The 13,353-nt window shown below is 40.9% G+C and overlaps 1 protein-coding gene across 1 annotated transcript in view; it reads left to right on the plus strand.

The window, feature by feature from the left end:
* PHLPP1 (PH domain and leucine rich repeat protein phosphatase 1) overlaps positions 1-13,353 on the plus strand; it is a 211,600-nt gene that overhangs the window by 110,984 nt on the left and 87,263 nt on the right. The gene's annotated exons all lie outside the window — the stretch shown is intronic.

Here is a 13,353-nt window from a genome sequence, read left to right on the forward strand (position 1 = left end):
TTTCAAATGGCTTAATTTCTTTTCACATCGTCATTTTCTTGACTGTTTAATAGTCACCTACTTAAATGAGATCACCATGACCTATGAAACAGTATACCTGTGTGTGTGTGTGTGTGTGTGTGTGTGTGTAATGGAAGCCAGAATAAATGCTGGTATTTCAGGTACTCTGTGTGAAGATGATTTTACATCACATTTATAGAATTATGTGTAAAATGGGTGGGTTGCAGTACTTTGTGCCTTGGTTTTGGGTGTGTTTATGAAATGATGAAACCTCTCTTGGGTCTAGAAACATTACACTGGAATTTGCTTTCATATTTTTTAATTTATAATCCAGTTTGCTATCCAAGTTCAGTGTGATCCCAACTGCTGTATGATGTAATTGTTTATCAAGTGAATGAATAAGGAATAACTTTGTCAACAGTTAACAGAAAATTCGAGAATAATGTCTAGAAAGACTTCTTGAAATACTGGCTACATGTGAATTGTCAAGTAAAAGCTATGTTCTCTGATGACGCAATGCACTTAAGAACATAGTGCTTCCTCCTTTTAGAGAAGCAATGGGCAGAATGTAGATTGATAGGGACTCAGAAGATTCTCCCAACCTGGTTGGCCAGTGGAGGTTCTAATTGCATAGGGCAGCATCCTGCTAGGGAAAATGGGAGGGATGACGCTTCTTTCGGCGTGCCTGTAGAATTAATGTGCTATTAGAGGCAATGAATACATCTGCATGGTCGTTTTAAAATTACTTTTGTGGTTGCAAATGTGAGGAGACAAATATTAAATAATACTGTGCTTTTATATTTAAATGGTTACATGGGTTCAAAGCAGTAAGTCAACAGCCTACACTCTGTTTTATTCGGAATAAAATGCCAAACGGTGGTCAAAGTACATTGAATTTTTTTTTCTGTATGGAGATGTTGATTGATTGACGTGTTTATTTTAAATGTTTATTTTTGAGAGAGAGCCCATGTGCACGCATGGGGGAGGGGCGGCGTGGAGACAGGGTCGAGAGCAGGCTCTGTATGGCAGCAGTGAGCGAGATGTGGGGCTTGAACTCCTGAACTGTGAGATTGTGACCTGAGCCACCCAGGCACCCTGAGATGTTGATTTTTTTAAATAAACTTTTTATTTTGGAATAATTTTCTATTTAGCAAAAAGTTATACAGATAGTACAGAGAGTTTCCATGTAGCCCCACCCAGTTTCCCAGAGATCTTACGTTACCATGACAGAGTTGTCAAAACTAAGAAACCAACATTAACACGTTACTCTGATCTAAACTTCAAAATTTATTTGGATTTTACTGGCTTTTTCATTAGTGTTTTTTACTAGCATTTTTCATTCTCCTGTCCCAGGATTTAGTCCAGAGTACCACATTTCATTTGATTGTCATGTCTCCTTTGTCTCCTCTGGTCTGTGGCAGTTTTTCAGTCTTTCTGTGGTTCATATGACCTTGACACTTTTGAAGAGTGTTGGTCAGGTATTTCCTATAATGTCCTATGTGGAGATGCTTTGACCTTTTAAACCAAATGCAGTGTCATAGTCAGCTGCTTTACATTCTTTTTGGAATAAGTCAGAGGTATAAATTCTTAAACATGGATAAGGATGTGAGTAAACAGGTAAATTATCAAGGTTACCGATGACAATTGTTTTGATTAAAACAATAATAACAAAAAGATTAATAGGTATTGAGTTTAATTAACATCCACCCAACTGATAAGTCACTGTTCTAAAGATAGCCAGCATTTATGAAGCACCTTCTGTATGTCAAGTATGTGTTTTATGCACTGGGATATATAGCAAAGAACAAGTCTAATTCCTCTCTCTCGGTAGCACTTACATTGGGAAAACATGATAAATAAGCAAACAGACGAGAAAGAAAACATCAAATAATCACAGAGCTATAATACAAGTTATAATGACAAAGAATGATGGAGGAAGAATAACTTTTTTTAATGTTTATTTATTTATTTTGAGAGTGTGTGCACATGAGCAGGAGAGGGGCAGAGAGAGGGAGAGAGAGAATCCCGAGCAGGCTCCATGCTGTTAACTCAGAGCCCCACGCAGGACTTGATCCCATGAACTGTGAGATCATGACCTGAGCCGAAATCAAGAGTCGGACTCTTACTAAGCCTCCAAGGCGCCCCTAAACTGGAACTTCAATGAAAAGAAGCGTCCAATTATTTGAAGACCTGGTGGGAGGAGCTTTCCAGGTAGTTGGAAAAGATGGTGTGAAAGTCCTAAGACTAGAAAAAGGGACATGAAGTCAGGGAAGGCAGGGATTTTAGGTTACAAAACAGGGTAAAGACTCTGGATTATATGATTGGCATAATGGCAAGCCATTTGAAAGACTTCTCTTTCAGAAAGTTACATAATCTGACACTGGCTGCTGTGTAGTGAATGGATTATGGAGGACAAGAAGAGAAGCAAGGGGTGGGGTCTGACTGGCAGGAGGCTCTTGTGGTATTTTCCAGGTAAGAGGTGAAAGGAGAGATGGAGAGAAGTGGATAGATGCATTTTGGGATGTGTTTTGAAGATTGAGAGACAGGATTACTGATAATTACATACAAAGCATGAGGAAAATTTTGGAATAAAAAATGCCTTCTGGGTTCTTGATTTGAATTGCTAGGTAAATTGTAGACTCATTCAGAAACCACAACACTGATTAGACTATATATGCACCTTTAAAGCAATGGCAAAATAAAGTTTTTAACCTCAAAGAGTTTGTTTCTAGAGAGACAGCAAAGAAGTGAAATGAAAGAGGGTAGATTATGAAATGCCTCTTAAAAGAGGTGTGGAAATTGTTGATTTCTAACTGGCAATTGTAAATGTCATATGTTTGACTCTTTGCTGTTGCTGGGTGGCTGACACGCCATCTTCATAGGATGGTGTATTTGTAATAAGGTACTGTCTCTGATTATCCAAACCATTAATTGATGCACCCATCAGGACTGTCACAGGAGAGGTGGGGGTTGGGGGAGAATTGTGGCCCAGGAAACATGATGGTGGCAGGGTGAAGTGTTGGCGTGAGTTTTCCTCTTCCACTGATTACTACATTGCCATTAGAAAGTGTTTGACATGTAATGTAGCTACAAGAGAAGATAATTCACAGGCATATCCATCCACAACAAGACTCAGCTTATATCTCACACAAGTGTCTGTGAGTGCTTCCAGGAGGGGTGGGGGTGGAATTTAATTACCCTAAGTTACTAGTGTTAACAAGTAGTTAACTAGTAGTTAACTGGTATTAACTAGAATGAATTTGAATTAGAACCTTAACCTCCTTTCCTTTCAGAAAGGCTCTCAATGTTTGGAGAAGTCAAATGGTGTGGGAGTAAGGAATTTAGGTTTCAAACTAAGGTAGACACGGGTTCCACCATTCACGGACTCTGTCACTGTAAGTTTCTAAATTTTAGGCTTTCTCATTTGATAAAGGGATTAGCAATAGTACCTCCTAGGGCTTACATCAGAGGTGGACATGATAGACTTATACCGACACATAGTAATTCTAACTCTGTGTGTGTGTGTGTATGAGAGTGACTGACTAAATACAGAAATAAAATAATTTTATGGCCATCATTCCTGCTGTTACCATTGATTGGCCAATCTTTTTTTTTTTTTTAAAGTTTATTTATTGATTTTTGTGAGAGGGTGAGTGAGCAAGCAGGGGAGGGGCAGAGAGAGAGAATCCCAAGCAGGCCCCATGCTGTCAGCACTGAGCACAACAAGGGTCTCGAACCCACGAACTGCGAGATGATGACACAAGCTGAGACCAAGAGTTGGGCGGTTAACTCACTGAGCCACCCAGGTGCCCCCAGACAATCTTTTTATTTAAAAAAAATTTTTTTTAATGTTTATTTTTGAGAGAGAGAGACAGAGTGTGAGTGGGGGAGGCGCAGAGAGAACGGGACACACAGAATCCGAAGCAGGCTCTAGGCTCTGAGCTGTCAGCACAGAGCCCAATGTGGGGCTCAGATTCACAAACTGCGAGATCATGACCTGAGCCGAAGTTGAACGCTTAACTAACTGAACCACCCAGGCGCCCCCAGACAATCTTTTTAAAGTATTATTTGTTTTTATGTATATTTTAAGGAGATAAAGACACACATATGCTTGATTTATCTGAACAAAGGACCTTCTGCTGTTCTTGACAACCACAGGAGCCTTTTGGGGTTAACACAATTGAGGATGGCAGACATCGGAAAGAAAGATTTCTTCCTGAAAAGTCAGGGGTCAGGGACAAAGGGCAGAACATGTTAGTAAATGCAGATTTTAGATACAATGTCTTTCCTTTCTCTAGTCTTACAAACCAGATACACGTTTTTAGAAGTTGTTAGGGTTAGTGATTGGAAGGAGAAGTCAGTTGTAAGGGGCTGGTTGAAGAGGTTAGATATTATAGAAGAAATCAGTGTGAGAACCCCCTATTCGGATATGAATTGCATGTAAGACAGGGCCATGCTCTTCTTTAAGCTTCGAATGTGGAGGAGAGTCCTGTGATCATATCTTCTGCTTTAATTCAGCATCCTGGGAGAGTAGGTTGGGGCTGCTGGAAGAAGGATGATGAGAAGCTCGATCCGTTGGGGCATATGTGCTTGTGGGGAATTTGGCATGGTCAAGGGTGACTCTCAAAAGCCACTTCTACTTGTAGCTTCCCCTTCCACTGTCCTCTGCTCTTGCTCATGTCTGGAGGTATTAGGAAGTTCTACAGCTTAGTCATGTTCAGGGTTACTATGGAGATTTTCTTCTTTTTCTTTTCTTTTTTCTTATTGAGAAACAAAGCCTTCACAGAATGGATTGTCTTTACATCCTGATGTTAAGATGAGATTCATTTTGATAAGGATATGAAAGAAAAACAAACCAAGAACAGAAAGAAATATCTACGTTTCTGATTTTTTTAAAAATGTTTGTTGATTTGTTTTGAGAGAGAGTGAGAGACAGTGGAGGAGGGACAGAGAGAGGAAGAGAGAGAATCCCAAGCAGTGTCCATGCAGTGGGGCTCGATCCCACCAACCGTGAGATCATGACCTCAGCCAAAATTAACCGAGCCCCCCAGGCACCCCCCATCTTAACCATTTCTAAGTGTACAGCTCAGTGGTAGTAAGTACATTCACATTGTTGTGCAACCATCCCCACCATCCGTTTCCAGAATTTTTCTCATCTTGCGATATTGAAACTGTACCCATTATGACCTGAGCCAACATCAAGAGTCAGATGCTTAACCGACTGAGCCACCCACGTACCCCCAAGTTTCTGAGTTTTAATGACCATCCTCACCTCAGTCTGAGTAGGAGGACAAAGAGAACCAATTCCAATGATTTTTAAATTAAAATGAATTAGATAATTAATTTAAAAGGAAAATTCTTTATTTTCACTTTATGCTTCTGGATCTTAGCTAAAAGAGACATATTCATCTTTGTTCTAATTTGTTTGATTTGGGGAACATTTGTAAAAGATTATTAATTAGAAATGTTCTACCAAGATAGGCCCTTATATACTTAATATTTTTAAAACTTAGCACTTTGTATTGCTTGCAAAAATAACACCCAAGACAGTCCCAATAGAGTTTTTATTTGGGGTGGGTGTTAGCAGCAGATACCATGAAGAAAACGACTCCTTTGGGAGGATGACAATATTGATTGTAAATCATCCCTAAAATATTAATGCACAACATGCTTTAAAAATTCAGTAAACATCCTGTTGTAACATCCTGTTGTATGCAGTGTAAAAAAAGGGCTCTGCTTGCTCAGCATGGGTACACGTAGCCAGCACGTTTTCTGAGTGGGGAAGAAGGCTGAAGGTAGCTGAGGGAAGAATAGGAATTTGGAAGAGCGCCTGTGAAATGTACGAGTGACATTGCAGAAATGCTGACCTTGATGCCCATCTCTGTGGCCCGCTTTTTGGAGCATGTTAGTTTTAGACATGTTGATTAATCCTGTGACTTCTTTTCAAAGTTAGTTTCTATATACATCTACAGCCTAAGCATACTAACTTTTTAATTATGCCTTAGTCACTTCTGTAACACTGTTCCACCTTAAAGTCTGTTTCTCCATTTCAAGGAAGATTTTGAAAAGGGGGATTCAGATCACTGATTTGGTGGTGTTCATGAATGTGTTTTTTACTTTTTATTATGGAAAATGTCAAATATTTAGAAGTAGAGACAATAGTTGAGTAACACCCACATACCTGTGACCCAGATTCCACAATTATCAACTGTGACCACTTGTGTTGCATGTGTATGTTATATGGTCCATCGCTATGAATTCATGCCCCATAAGGCCCCAAGTGTCTCTCCTTGTCAGTGGCTAGCAGTTGCCAGTGACTATGGCTATCACAGTGCCTCTCTCTCCTATCCTTCTTCTACCATGAACCATAGTATTTTAATTCTAGTCCTCTTGTTTTTCTTTTCTTTAAGTCACTGTGGTGAACCTTTGGTTCCTTGATATGTTGGGTTCACTCTTAATATGCATGGTGTAGGCAAGTCGGGGCCACGCGTCATGCTGAATTAAAGATCACAAGAAGTGATGAGTAAATATCACCCTTTAAATAAAAATAACGTATATGGTGAATCACAAATGAACTTTTTCTTTCACGTGCTTAAAGGGAATGTTTTATTGTCCGGGTTTCACTCAAAGAATACTTCATTAACTACTTGAGTCAGATTACTCTAGTGTAATGAGATTAAGGTTTCCAGTATGGAGATTTGTGTCATGAGACCTAGCTGCAAGGAGCCCTATAAGATTAGTCACCTTGTACACACCATCTGAAGTGTAGGTTAGGGGATGTGCTGCTTTTTTGTCCTCATGATTTGCCACCTTTCTTTTAGGGATGTAACTGTAGTTGCTTCCATTGGGATCATAATGGTAAGAAGCTTTGTTCTCAGTACGGTTCTGCTAAGGAGTCCAGGGCTTAACGGCATGTTTTTGGAAACTCTCACTTCACATTTCATGCCCATTTTTTAGAGAGAGCATTTAGGGCCATTTGACCAAGAATAATTTAGTAGATGTGTGGTAGAATCTTAAGTGAAACCAAGTGACATGGGTTTTAGTTTCTAATATGTCCCTGCATCCCACGGAGATTGCTCTCATACAAACTCTGTAGTGAAGAGATGAGAAAAGTTTGGAAATCCAATATATGAGCTATTTGGGTACAGGAAGTCTTCAAGGAGGTAATGGGCAAATTGAGTTTTGAAGGACGAATAGGAGTTCACCACAAAGACAACAGGGAAGGGCATTAAAATTTTTTTTTTAATGTTTATCTTTGAGAGAGAGAGAGACACAGAGTGTGAGTGGGGGAGGGGCAGAGAGAGAGGGAGACACAGAATCTGAAGCAGGATCCAGACTCTGAGGTGTCAGCACAGAGACCAACACGGGGCTCGAACTCACAAACCGTGAAATCATGACCTGAGCTGAAGTTGGACGCTTAACCGACTGAGCCACCCAAGGGAAGGGCATATAAAGGAGAGGTATAAATGGGGCATCTGCATGGCTCGGTTGGTTGAGCATCCAACTCTTGATTTTGGCTCAGGTCATGATCCCAGGGTCGTGGGATCAAGCCTGGTGTCAGGCTCCTTGCAGAATGTAGAACCAGCTTAGTTTTCTGTCTCTCTGTCTCCCTCTGCCCCTCTCCCCCACTTGAACGTGCTCTCTGTCTCTCTCTCAAATTAAAAAACAAAAACGAGGAGAGGTATCAAGTATGTACAAAGGCACACCTGTGTAAAATGTGAAACTGTAGCCATATCTCAGGTGTCTGACAGTGTGAAAAAGGGAAAGAAACGGAAGCTAGATAAAGTAAAAAAAAGTGCTGGTCAGTCTGCCTTGTTTCCTGCTACTTCCATGTCGCTAGTTCCATGTCGTTTCCTGGGGAAATGGATTATGAGCTGCTAAATATTATCACTAACTTTCCAACATAGTAATGGATTTGTTACATAAAAGTTCACATTTTTCAGTCTTTCTTGATTATAGATATGAGCAGCAGTTTATGACATTGGGGAACTTAGAAATTCTGCTTTGAATTTAAGCTGAGGGTGAAATATTTTGGGTTACATTAAATTTTGATTTTGCAATACATAATACTGTGATGAAGTTAGTAAAAATATTAAACTTATCTCTTTGTGGTTATAAATATGCTTCGTCTTATTTCCACATTGCTGATCCTGTCTCTTCTTTTTTCTCCCGTGGCAGCTATGGGTTCTGAATCCCAGTTAATATATTCCTAAAGAAAGGTTTTTTCCCTTGAGTTCTGAGTCATTTCAGTTCAAAGCCATTTAATTTTATTTTCTCCAAAGTTTTATGATCCAGTTTTGTATGAGTCAAAAAATACCTAGTTTGCTGACCATATCATAAAAACAAAAGAGGCATACTTTTGCTGCTGGCTTATACGTTGAGCAGTTTAAACTGATCCTGTGTTCCCATCTTGCCTGCTCATGTCTTCTCACCCCCTTCCGCTTTCTTTCCTAGCTCTGTTGGAGTTGTCACCTGCTCTGGGAGATACTGGGAGGGAGGGACGAGAGAATGCCACCCTTTCGTTATGCTGGGCACCCACTTTTTTTCTAGGCTCTACTTCTAGGTCAGGACCTCTGCAAACAGAAAAGGTATGTTCCTCATGTGGATTTTATCTGTATATTGTTCTTACCTTCAATAAAAGACACTCTAGGTTTCAAGTGAGGAGCTAACAGGTGTGTTTTTAAGTTACAACGTGTTATTTTAAGATTGGGAAGGGCACTTGCAAGGTAGTCACCAAAAAAGGCAATATTACTTGTTGTCATTTTCTGGAATAATTACCTTAACCATTATTTGGTATTTTCTTTGAAAGCGTTCTTTAGTTTTACCTTAAATTGTAGTCATCGTGAAGTGCTCTTAGTTCAGAGACTTAGAATTTAAGATTAGAAAAGGACCTTATGGATTCCCAGACTTCCTTCCCTCCTAAAAACCATCTATAGTGTTTCAGAGACCTGTAGTGTCTGACCAGACAGTTCTTCCTTAAAAGTGAGCTGAAGTCTTTATTCCTGTGGCTGCAACACAGTAATCCAGTTTTGCTGTTTGGGTACAACACCAGATCTGCTCTCTCACCTGTTTGATAACCTCTGAATATTAAAGTTATCATGATTTCTGTGCCCTCCCCTACCCCTTAGCAGTCTGTTTTTAGGACGAACCTCTCTGGTAAATGAGAAAAGTCCCTCTCTCACTTGGTTCTCCGGCCCCTTCTTTAGCTTCCTTGTGGGTGTTATCTGTTGATATACATACTTACAGATACCAGCTGATGAGCACGGAGTATGTGATATTTTCCTTGCATTAGACATTATATACAACGTGAATTAGCTATTCATTTATGAGGTCAACACCAAAATAAAAAGAATTTTTTTCCCCTCCACCCAACTGGTTGATTTATTTTGTTAATAAGATCATTTAGGGGTGCCTGGGTGGCTCAGTCGGTTAAGCGTCTGACTTCGGCTCAGATCATGATCTTGTGGTTCGTGGGTTTAAGCCCCGCATCGGGCTCTGTGCTGACAGCTCGGAGCCTGGAGCCTGCTTTGGATTCTGTGTCTCCCTCTCTCTCTGCCGCTCCCCCACTCATGCTCGCATGCTTGTGCTTGCTCTCTCTCACTCGAAAATAAACTTTAAAAAATATTAAAAAAAAATCATTTAGCCTACTGAATTGATCTAGTGGTGACCACAATAATGCAAATAGTAACAACTTACATTTTGATAACTGTTTCTATGTGCCAAGTAGTCTTCTAGATGCTTATAGTAGCCTTATGAGGTCTTTTACTCATTACATCTCTAGGATGTCGTTGGGCTTTACAGTGAAAGCTAGTAACTCTTGATCTACTGTCACATCCCCATTTTGCAGATAAGGGAACTGAGCTATAACATATCCAGCACTGCTTTGTGCAGCAAGTTCTGCTCCCTTGCTCTTTTTTCTTTAAATGTACTCCCAATGTTTTACAGTGGCCAGAGGGGACAAAACAAATCAAGACTCAAATGGCAACTGAAATTTGTTGAAAGTATCAAAGGGAAGTACTTCATGTACACAGTTGTCAGCAGAATCCAGACAGCTCAGTGGTCGAATAAAAGGTGGTTTGTCAGGCAGTGTGTTGAATGGCTTGTGCTGCTAGGGACACAAGCATAGGCTCTGTGCACTGATCGTTGATCTTCTTAAGTGATGATCAAGAGATACTTAAGAAATCTTGATTCAGATGCTTTCTGGATCACCCAAGGCAGATTAAATTGATATGGTATTGAGGAGGCTACTTGTCTAATTCTTCAAAAACCTGTCAAGTATTGCTATATTAGGAATTTACTATATATGATCAACCACATCTTTCTCACTGGTCATGTTATATTATTTTTTAACCTTTTTTTCCTCACTTGTTAATTTTTTTTTATTTTTAAGAGACAGAGAGAAACAGAGCACAAGCAGGGGTAGGGCAGAGAGGGAGACACAGAATCTGAAGCAGGCTCCAGGCTCGGAGCTGTCAGCACAGAGCCTGGCGTGGGGCTTGAACTCGGGAACAGTGAGATTGTGACCTGAGCTAAAGTAGGACACCCAACCGACTGAGCCACCCAGGCGCCCCTGGTCATGTTATGAAGTTAAGTCATTTGAACCTGAGTATTTAGAAAATACTCAAGAGTTTAGTTTCCATTACATATTTGCCTAGATTGGAATATCCCAATATTTGTATTGAATTTCCTATAACTACTCTGAAGAGTTAAATTCTTCTACCCACTGGTCTGGTTTATAATTTCATAAAGTAGGGAATAGTGGAGTAATTAGAAAAATGTCATTGACCTCTCCATGTTAAATATACCGAGCCTTGTATGTTAGACTTGGAACTTAAAATACAAAACAGGTAGCTAATTTCTGATAGTAGAATCATTTAAGTATGCATTTATGTTACTACTTTTTCCAGAAAGTTAGAATTTAAGTATTTTTGTGGTTGGCTGTCTTTTCCCCGTGGTCAGGGAGATGCCACTTTCTCAGGTGGCCTCTTTCTAAAGGGACTGTTTACACCTAGTTTGCCAATAAGGAAATGAGGAAGGAACTCTGAGTTCAGATTTGCTCCCCACCCAAGCCACTCAGAAACACAATGGGGTTTGTGTGTGCGGAGGGGAGATAACTGCCTGAGTGACACGGGGGCGTCCTGGGAGGCTGGCCGTGCATCTCCTCAGAGCCTCAGAGTCTTTGGCTGCTGCTTCTGGCTCCCAGAAAGGTAGCGCAGGCCGTGCCGTGAGCTCCCCGGACGGCTGCCGTGGTTCTGTCCGCTCTTGGTGGTGATGGGCGAGTCTCTGCCCACGCGCCTGGGAGACCTGTCCATTTGGTCAGGGGAGGGGAATGTGGGTGTTGGGGTTGTGGCGGGAGCTCTGAGGTTTGCATTTTCGGCTCTGTGTGCTCTCATCACACTACCGTGCATACCTCCTCTAATGACAGTTGTGTAGGTGTCTGCGTCTCAAGAGACCAAGCTTTTGAAGACACAGAGTGCGTCCCTCCAGGACCGGGTGTGGTGCCTGGTTCATAACGGCAAATGATAACCATATGGGGAAGGATTCCCCGGCCCCCGTCTCCTCCACTCCCCTGGCAGAGAGCGGGCGGGAGCTGAGACAGAGCTCTTGTTCCACATTTCTTGGTGTCCTTTTTTCTATGTTGTGATAGCCTGGCGCTTTAGTAGTGCTTTAACAAAATTGGCACCGTGGTATGTTCCTATTAGTGAGTGTTAATGGCTCGTTATTTATTATTAACTGTTAGATTTTATTAATGTACCAAAGTTTTCTCCATCTGTTAAATGCATTTTGTAAAACGGTAGTGTTAGTACAGGATCAAGTAAAGAGATGTCACTGCGAAAAGGTCGGGTCAATTTAAGGCATTTCTTATATATTTGTAGAAAATGTTTTTAAAAGAAATGATCAATCTCATGTTGTAGAGCCATGATAGTTTGAATTTTATTAATATTGGAAACTTTGGTTCGATGTAAAGTGTTACAAAATTATTGATGAGGATGAAAGTGAAAATAAGTTGCTAGAATGCTTAGCTAATAAAGACCAGTAAATGCCTGTCTGAGTTTATGTTCTCCTACCTCATGCCTTCCCAAAGCATTTTTAAGGGGGTGAAGATTAAATAAAACTAGGTCAGTTAAGAGGTTAAGAATTTTTTATCGAAGTGTAGTAAACTCCCCAGAGACCATCCCTGTAGCCAGGGCGTGGTTTTGCAGCCACTGACGGCCAGGCCAGAGCAATTCATGACTTATTATGCCAGTTTGTAGCAGCCTTTTACTTTGCAGCAGCAGAATTACTTCTGCTATTTCAGCTGCTTTGACCAAGCCTTTCAGGGTCATTTTGCTTCACTTTGAGCATGTTGAGCACATAATGAGGATAAATAGTACTCCACTAAAGTATAGTGGTAACGACAACAGAAAAAACTCCCATGACTGTTTTTCTGAACTTTCCCTTGCTAATAAAAGGTGTTCGCCCACTCCATGAACATCAAGAATAATGGGAATGATGCAGAGGACAGTCCTATTGCAAGGGAGGATGATTATTGCAAAAGCTTAGCGAGGGTAGGTTAGGATAGGAGAGAGATGTTAGTTTAGAAATACAACTCAGCTCAGAGCAGGGACTAATTTTGACAGAAGCGTCCTAAAGACTTGCCAAGCAACAGCCGAGGAAGGTGTTGAGCTGAGTAGCATGTTCGAAATATCTGGAAGCCCAGTAGGTAGCCTGAAAAGTTTGCTGTGCATATTACCGTTTTTATGTTTGCCCTGCAGTGTTCTTTGGGGGAAATGTTTTGAGGGCCAAATTAACTTTTTTTCTTCACCACACATGTTTACAAGTAACGTGGAAAAGAAGACAACCCGAGAAGGTGGTTGATTTCAAGTTTACTTTTAATGTGTCTTCTGGAGTGTGTAGGGTCGTGGGGGCAAATCCCATTTAATTCATCTTTAAAAAAAAACATTTTATTTTGTTTTATTTTAAGTTTATTTATTTTGAGTGAGAGAGAGAACGCGTGTGCATGCGCACACAAGTGAGGGAGGGGCAGAGAGAGGGAGAGAGAATCCCAAGCAGACCTCTCACTGTCAGCGTGGAGCCTCGTGTGCGGCTCAGACTCACAGACCATGAGATCGTGACCTGAGCCGAAACCAAGAGCCAGTTGCTTGACCAACTGAGCCTCCCAGGCGCCCCTCTGACTCTGTCATCCTTAGAAAATTGTCTTGCCGTTAATACAGACTAGCACTGTTTTCCCTATCCACGGTTACATTGAAGTAATCTTCGAAAACCTGACAACTTGGATCCCTTCACGTGTAGTTCGTGGACGGTCCGTGAGCCGCACACCTTCTGTAGTTTTCTGCCTTGGTCTAATCGAGC

The sequence above is a fragment of the Acinonyx jubatus genome, chromosome D3, assembly GCF_027475565.1.
Source record: "Acinonyx jubatus isolate Ajub_Pintada_27869175 chromosome D3, VMU_Ajub_asm_v1.0, whole genome shotgun sequence".
Classification (NCBI taxonomy): Eukaryota; Metazoa; Chordata; class Mammalia; order Carnivora; family Felidae; genus Acinonyx; species Acinonyx jubatus.